The sequence below is a fragment of the Elaeis guineensis genome, chromosome 4 (genome assembly GCF_000442705.2).
Source record: "Elaeis guineensis isolate ETL-2024a chromosome 4, EG11, whole genome shotgun sequence".
NCBI classification, from domain to species: Eukaryota; Viridiplantae; Streptophyta; class Magnoliopsida; order Arecales; family Arecaceae; genus Elaeis; species Elaeis guineensis.
The window spans coordinates 110,247,135-110,253,797 of record NC_025996.2 but is presented as its reverse complement, the minus strand read 5'-3'; positions in this window follow the sequence as shown (position 1 = coordinate 110,253,797).

Genomic DNA, 6,663 nt, shown 5'->3' with positions numbered 1-6,663 from the left:
CTTAATCGAAAATGACATCCCCACACTACAGAAAATAAAAGTTTGGTTGTCATCGAAGTTCTCCATGAAGGACTTGGGTGAAGCATCCTACATCCTAAGGATGAAGATCTATAGGGATAGATCTAAAAGGATGCTTGGGTAATCCCAGTCCATGTACATAGACACTGTGCTGAAGAGGTTCAGCATGGAGAATTTCAAGAAGGGCTATCTACTGATAGGTCATGAAATTTCTCTCTCTAAGAAGAATTGTCCGACAACTCCTAAAAAGAGAGAGCGTATGAGTAGAGTCCCATATGCTTCGATTATGGGATCTATCATGTACGCCATGACATGTACAAGGCCAGATGTGGCATACTCACTTGGAGTAGTGAGTAGATACCAATTTGATCCTAGAGAAAACTATTGGAAAGTGGTTAAAGCCATCCTTAAGTATTTGAGAAATACTAAGGACCAATGGTGCAAGTTAGATCTGAAACTTGTGGGGTTCACAGACTCCAGCTTTCAATTTGACATGATGACAGCAGAAGCGTATTGGGTTATATTTTTACTCTGAATGATGGAGCCATCTGCTAGAAGAGTTTCAAGCAGCATACTATGGCAGACTCTATTTGTGAGGCGGAGTACATCGCAGCATCGGATGTCATGAAGAAAGCTGTGTGGCTGAGGAAATTTATCACCGAGCTAGGAGTAGCACCCTTCCTCGATGGTTTGATCCTGCTCTACTGTGACAGCACTGGTGCCATAGCTCAGATGAAGGAATCCAAAGCACACCAGCAGACGAAGCACATTTTGTGCTGCTTCCACTTGGTCCAGGAGATCATGGATCGAGGTGACATCGATCTTTAGAAGATCGACGGAAAGGAGAACCTGGCCGACCCCTTCACTAAAGCCCTGACAATAAAGGAGTTCGACAACCACAAGTCGAAGATGGGTATTAGATACTGTGCCGAGTGGCTTTAGGATGAGTGAGAGTTGTTGGGAAATATGTCTCAAAAGTTAATCGTCAACCTGTTGACGGTTGAGCAACCTTATATTGTAATTGATTTGTTAATAAATAAAATATACTTTTAGTATTTTTATCATAAGTTTTCATCTTCTAATGAACTCTGTTGTTATGATGAAGTCCTTAGGACTATTTAGGTTCGATAAAGAGAAGATTTATCGATTAGTCCTTAAAACTGTTCACGACCAAATGATATGCTGTTAATAAGGACGACAGCTTCTATCGAGCATAGGTCATTGTAGGCCATATGGGTTGGTTGTCCTCTTAACCAAAGAGTGTGGAGATACTAGTATGGCATACAGGTGAGATGTAAGGGTACATCATCATGGAACTGACTAACTCTAGAGCATTCTACTATCAAGAATATCTCTGATGGGACATTAGTATAAGTGTCCCTTAGACCTGAGATTGCCTCAATGACTTGCAAGCAACTCACTATGCTTTGGTACTGGACTAACTGAATTTCTAATTCAGTGATGGAAGGCTTCTGGGCATAGTCAAGTACTTGCGAAGTCGAAGTGTGATCAAGATGGGATTGACTACTCCAAGAGTTGGAGAAGAATAAGTTGTTGTATTTCAATTTAGCAAAACCTTGGCCAGGGTAATCCATCAGATGGATTTGATATTTTAAAATATAATGTGGACAATCTGATCAGAGTTGATAATGGAACTCTGAGGTATCCTATGAGCATTTTGGTCAAGGGGATGAATTATATGAAAACTATATCTGCATGAGTTCTAAGGATGTTGTTCTACACATTCGACCTATCCGACCGTCGGGTACCATTGCTAGATGGTCACTTTGATTAGTATAAAAATTTATTCTTGTGCTACTAACTTAGGTTCGGACCTATGAGGTCACACATATTAGAGTTCATGATTCGATCAGATAGTTGATCAACGATTAAGAATCATTTTAGGGTTAAACGATCAATATGATTGACATTTAACCTAGTGCAAGTGTTGCAAGAGGATTGATTAGCAATTTAATTGCTAATTTGCTTAATTTGATTAAGCCAAAGGACTAAGATTAAGTCTAATTAAATATGATTTAACTAAATTTTATTTGGGTTTGATTGGATCAAGTCCAATTGGTTTATTGGATAAGCCAAGTGCATGAAAAAACTAGTCCTAGTTCAAATAAGACTTGGATCAACCTAATTTTTAATTTGATTAAAAAATTAAATCAGATTTAAATATAATTTAATTTGATTAAATTAAGTTTTTAATTGGGTTAAGGCCTATTTTAATTGGGTTGATTGATTTTGATTTGAGAAACCAAATTTGAACAGGTCATAGATTGAATCTTAGTAAGACTAGGATTCCACCTTGCGCCACCTTAGCTCCCACGCCCACTCTCTCTTATCCCACGCCAACTCTTTCTTATTTTATGTGACAAAACCCTCTCTCCCAGGTCTTCACACATGCCCAAAACTTTTCTCTCTTTCTCTTTTACATGAATATGGTTGTGGATCAAGTCAAAGTAGGAATTAGTTTGGATTTCAAATTCTATGAGATAGAGTTTTAGGAAATCAAAACTCTTTTTTTATGGTACTGATTTTTTTCAAAATTTTTTTAATATTTTTGTGACTTTTATGGCACATAATATGCATCCTTTTTTGGTAGTCCATGGTAGAAAAAAAAGGAGGGGACGCCCAAGAGTTGGAAGCCCCTTGTTTTGCCTTGTTTGGATAATCCTTGACTAGGTATTTGACCTAGATAAGAACTCTTCATATCTCTCTATTTAAAATAAATTTTTTTATGAAATTTTTATGAAACATATAGAATTGAGAGGCCTTTGAGGTATCCAAAAATCAAGAATAAAGAATCTTAGGCATGGAGATCTAATAGACACAAAACTAGGTGTCTGGGTTAGAGCAAAGAGAAGAAGAAGAGGGTCTTCTTCTAGAGTTGTTGGGTTCATCTCTTCCCTTCTTCCATCTGTAAGTTTTCTGAGAGTGTCTCATCTAAAACTCCTTCTCCTACTTCTCATCTTTAGAAGAGTCCAAATCAATAAGAAGGAGGCATCTGATCGACCATCGAAGAAGGATCAGTGCAGTACTAGCATACTGTGCTGATTTCCTGGACCAGGACTTCTGATTGTGATTCATGGACTCATGTAGATGACTCCTAGAGGTCGGACATGTGTGTGGCTCACAACATCATCCTCAAGCTCGGATCAACAAAGTTAGAACATCTAACTTGCAAGGTAATAGATCTGATCTATTATATTTTACATACATTAGATGTAGTATAGAAATATGTTGATATGATCAACATGTAGTTCTTGCTCTTTATATTTTAATTTCTGATTTGATGTCATGTAATAATCATATAATAGGATCTTAGATCTAGAGATTTTCTAATTTTATAAGATAAATTTTGATTTATTTTAGTCTTTCGCTGCCTAATCTTGAAAAAGTTTCAAGATCTAACTCTGAAACTCTAGATCTGGTTCCTTCAGGCAGGTCATGCATGAATCGTCAAACCTCATTATCGATCATATGATAGATTCAATCAGCTCGAGTCTATGTATGATCATCACAAAAATTCTTTTTCATTAATTACACTACTATAGCTATAGACTTAAATACTCAGCTTCATAAATCTCAAAGGACTACTCCCTTCTATTAGGATCGATAGATCCCATCTAGGTATACACCCTGCTCCTACAGTGGACCAACTGTCACCAACATCTACTACAAGGGCTCATTGAGACCCATATGTATATGTCAGTCAAACTTCAGTAGTCTCACTATGAGCAACTGTAGTAGCACTGTAGATCAAAGGACCAATCATATAACTGCAGCATCGAAAAAGTCACTAACGAGTGAACAGACATTCGTGTGACTTCTCATGTTGGTCACGCTCTGTACTAATTATTCTCTAACAACCACCTATACTCTCACTCCAGTGTCACTACATCGTAGACTCAAGATCCATCTACCCGAAAGAAGTGATCCGTGCATTGGTCTATCTAGATCAATCACCATCCCCATGATGATCCTATGACTAGGAGCAATTTAGGAATCAACCATCAATGACACGTGTCTCAAATTCTCAACTCTTTGAGAATATGTGTCATCATCTTATTAATCTCTTAGATAATTCATGGATACATAAAATATAAATGGTAATATAAATATCCAATAAGTACAAAATCATATTCTAGAAATATAATATGTGTTAGTCCAGATTGACTTTTAGGACATATATCCAATAATCTCCCACTTGTACTAAAGCCAATCTGTCATGTACCAAGCTCCTTCTTCATAAGACAGGCTTTAGTCTCTGGCTAGCTAAGTGACTTACCAGTGGATCATCCACATCTCATGTAGAGTTTGCTCTCTATACCTCTATGTATTTCTACTTGAGGTAGTCGTATGTTTTGCTGTTCTATGTGCTTGGATATCTGGTGAGATCTAGGCTCCTTAGCAAAGGCTATGGTACCATTGTCTTTACAGTATAGTGTCACGGCATCTGATGGCATGACAACTAGTTCTGCAACTAACATTAGAACCAGAATGCATCCTACACATCTATAGTATACTCAGCTTCCATCGATCGATTATTTGAAACCCTTCCAAGATATCGATACAAGAATACACCCCATGATGTAGACATTCTACCATCAATATCAGACATAAAATCTGAATTGGTACATCCTCTCACTCCTAGCTTTGATTCTTCTCCAAATTAAGAACAAATTCTTAGTTTTTCTCAAGAGCTTAAGAATAATTTCACAGCAATCCAGCGCTCTTAGTCTAGATACAACTGAAATCTACTCATGACATTCACAGTATCAACTATATAGTTCAAATACATTACATGGTACACATCTATACTCGAGAGGATAGTAGACCCCTCTCTGAGATTTCTATGCTGAACTCTTTCAGCATCTACTCTCTATACTTTATCTGTGAAAATACAAGCATCCTGTTGCATCTATCTCTATAGATCTTTAAGATGCCTGCTTTATGTTTTGATGGAGAATCTATATACAACCATATATTAACCAATGTCAGCATTGGACACTCCCACTGACCCTTTTAAAACACATAATTCCTCTTTTATGATCAAATAATTTGATCATATCATCAAAATGACTGTTCCAACTCCAAGAGTATTGTAGACTTTGTGATCTCCTTTCACAAAAAGTAAAATCCATAAGCTATTCCATATAGAAATCTTCAAAAGATATCCAGTCAGAAAAGCTAATTCACATCTTTTTTCTAGAGTCGATGTCTTACATCACCTCGTTGTAGGTTTTAGGATCACCTCTATGCTCTCTATCTCCCATAAGAAATGATTTTCTCTACATCCTCTGTTAAGCATACTCAAGTACCTTTTGTGGGGAAAATTCAGTGCAAGGGTAAAATGGTAATTTTAATTTTTTTTCAAAATCACTATTTTATAGTAAAAATTATTAATTAATCTAATTAATTAATAAAAATTTATCCTACACTAGGATCTAAATATGATATATAGCATGCATGCATTTAAATTTGAAATTCGAATTTGAACAGTAAATACTTTACTGTAATGTGTTCAGAACACAATACCTTTATGCAGGCAGTAGATCGCCGCAATCTGATCACCATCGGGAGAGTCTAATCATCATGATGCAGCCACACAATATGTCTGACCTCTACGGATCATCCACACGAAGCTCCCGATCTGATCGACTCCTCATGAGTGCTAGCTCGTTGTAGAGCCCTTTCGACGGCCGATGCTGATCAAACATCTTTGATCGATGTCTGTCGATTCTTTGGATACTCTGGATCATCAGTAGATGTGCTTCAGAGAATGTTGAAGATCTCCCTAAAATTTGGTGGGCTCACGACACTCGTAGCTCACCTTCTCACTTCCCAAACTCCAGGCTGAAATCTTGAAGAACTCACTGAAACCCTACGCACACTTTTTCTTTCTTTTGTTTCTTTTTCTCTCAGAAGGATATAGACCTTCATCTTGCACACAAGGATTCCTCACGCATAGATTTTCTATCCAAAATTTTTCTTGCACACACCCCACTCTTCTCCTCCTTTTAAAACAATGTCAAACGTCTTATCCACGTGAGAGCATAAAGATGAGTAATTGCACATTTGAATTCAAATTAAATTTTGAATTCAAATGGAAACCAATTTATCCCTATCCACTAAGGGTGTGAGAAGAGGAGGGCGTGGCTTAATTTTTGTGTGAGTGATTTCATGAGAAACATTTTCTCGTGTAATAAATGGGGCACTAAAAGAGGATAAGGTCAAGGCACTAAGATTGGTTGCTCATTCAAATTCAAACTTTGTTTTGAATTTGAATGGCCAACCAATCATCCTTATCCACTCATTTGGCACATTAAAGTAGGGCATGAGGAGGGCTTTGCATGAGAAAAAATTCATGAGAACTTCCTTCTCATGAATTCAAATGGGCGCAGTGGAAGTGAGATGGCGCAGGAAGAATCGGTCAAGGTGGTTTCATTATTTAAACCAACCTAATTGAACCAAATAAGTTAGGCCCAATTAGACTAATTTAAACCCAACTTAATTAAGCTTAATTAGGCTCAATAAAATTCTAATCAAATCAAAAATTGATAAAGCCCAACCCTGATCAAATCAAGGACCAAACCATCTCCATGATTAGGTCAACTCTTAACCTAATCGGGTCAA